Below are 2,106 nucleotides of genomic sequence, written 5' to 3'. Positions count from 1 at the left end.
TCGCGGACTATTATGGCCGATTAATAGCGCCATCTATAAATTTCAACGTTAAGACATCACATTCCTACTACTAGTGATTTTTGTTTTCGGAGATCGCTCCCACTCTGGGAATTTTAGTGTAGGACGTTTGAGGCCATGAAGAATAGAGGTAAGGAGGCCGAACTCCGTGCATGGCACATGGAACCACAATCCGGGCTTCTCAAGTGCTGTAGGTGGCATTTCAATCGCCCAGTTGCACGACGACGGGAGGGGTAAAATATAGCAAAGTGGGCCTAAACAATTAATGTAATGAACAGAGTGAATTTTGTTGAATTAATAAATTGATTTATATCCGTAATCGTACGTTCATAGTACTGTGATATTTCGAGAAATGTGATCTAACGAAGTGAGAAATGTGTTTGGGAATAATGAAGAAGAGTAAATCCAGTTGACAACCTATGAATGGAGGTTAGTAAACGACTGTTATTCCGTTTTTTCTATTCAAGCAAACAAAATTCGCTGATTTTTACAAATTTCATGATAAATAGAAATATTCTCCATTGTATCGTTCTCAATTATTTCTCCCTTACAGTTATCGCAGCCATTGGCAAGTGCAGTGATCATCTGGACACATCACATTTACAATGGGTTACGGAATAAATAATTTTTTACATAAACCTTCTCTAAAGATGAGTTGAAGGCGAAGTGAAAATCAGGCTATATAATTTGCAAATACTGTTTTGCAACTATGAAACAGTAGCCGGAATATTAATGCGACGTATGAATTGTAAATATAACCCTCCAATCATATCAACTATTAATTTTAAATTGCCCTTGTGGATAGACACACTCAGTTGTAAAAAAAAAGACGTATGAATTATAGGCATATTCATGTAATGACGATAATTATTACTTTTAAATCCCAGTTATTAATATAATGTTAAAATTGTGAATAAGACGTACGAATTGTAGATAAAATTCTCTGATAATCGGACTTATTAATTGTATAGATAAGTTATTCATTTATTTATGAAACTATAGGTACTCAATTAATCAACATGTCTCAGAATCCGATAAAATAAAAAATGTATGATTCCACTCCTCTAAAATTCACTTTTCGCGATTTATACAATAATATTAAAGCTGTGGAAAAACCGTGTAACTGGGCTGATGTGAGACACGAACATTACATTTTTTTTTGTAGAAGTATTGGGAACTTATCAAGCGTATATGAGAATTGTGATTAAAGAAAATTTAGAAGTCGGTGTCATGTATAAAAATAAGCCAGTCCCATGGATAATATTTGATAAAGTTCAATCAGTGGAGAATGTATCGGGCATCATTAATCTCTAGAATGGAGTGAAATTATTGAATCTAGAATCAACAATTTTTGGATGAAATGTTCATAAATTAACATTAAAATGTTGTCAAACGAATTCTGTACCAGTTGTACGAAAATCTTTGTCCTTGAAATAATTAATGTAACAATTGTCAAATGAAATACGTTCAAAAGGAGCATGGTGTCAACAATGAATTTTTATTATGTTTCATGTAGATTCATTGCATTTATTTATTCTATTTATTTATTGTAGATTTATTGTTCTCAATTTACACCCAGGAAATGCTCACACCCGCCTCATTTTTTTTTCTCACTAATTACCTCCAGTCATTCGATTATAAATAATGGAATTCGATTATAACGAACGAAATCCAACAATATTAACGTCAACTTTGAAGAGTAAACAAAGCCACTAATGCATCAAACATCGGTTGTGTACGTGTGATACATGGTAGATGAAAGCGCTGCCCTATGGCCATAAGAGGAATTACTAACTTGTACTCCCTCCGTGTCCCACAGTCAGAACATCTGACCGCTACAGTTCGGCCTCCTTACCTCTATTGTTCATGGTTGAGGCCAAAGAGGATTGACTAAAGTAGAGGCTCAGATCTCGGGGTTGGACTGACCCCAAGCCAAAAGTAGTTCGACCCCAACGGAGGGATGCCGCCACGGTCGAATCTGACGGCTGGGCGAACTGCCTGTGCGGGTAACTCGGCAGTAGCAGTCCCGCTGTCACAGGGATAGTTTCGGAGGGGAACCTCTGTCCTCCTCGCCCTCAGCATGTTCTT

At 36.5% G+C, this 2,106-nt stretch overlaps 1 long non-coding RNA gene across 1 annotated transcript; it reads left to right on the top strand.

Moving 5' to 3' along the window:
- Positions 1-237: 237 nt before the first annotated feature.
- LOC107045390 lies at positions 238-961 on the top strand. The gene is made up of 2 exons (XR_001461427.1): positions 238-447; positions 572-961. It is a non-coding gene; the product is annotated as an uncharacterized LOC107045390 (long non-coding RNA).
- Positions 962-2,106: the final 1,145 nt, after the last annotated feature.

This window comes from Diachasma alloeum, unplaced genomic scaffold (assembly GCF_001412515.2).
Source record: "Diachasma alloeum isolate Michigan unplaced genomic scaffold, Dall2.0 Dall_scaffold_00922, whole genome shotgun sequence".
Taxonomy (NCBI): Eukaryota; Metazoa; Arthropoda; class Insecta; order Hymenoptera; family Braconidae; genus Diachasma; species Diachasma alloeum.
The sequence above is the reverse complement of the archived record's forward strand: the minus strand, read 5'-3'. Positions and strand labels throughout refer to the sequence as shown.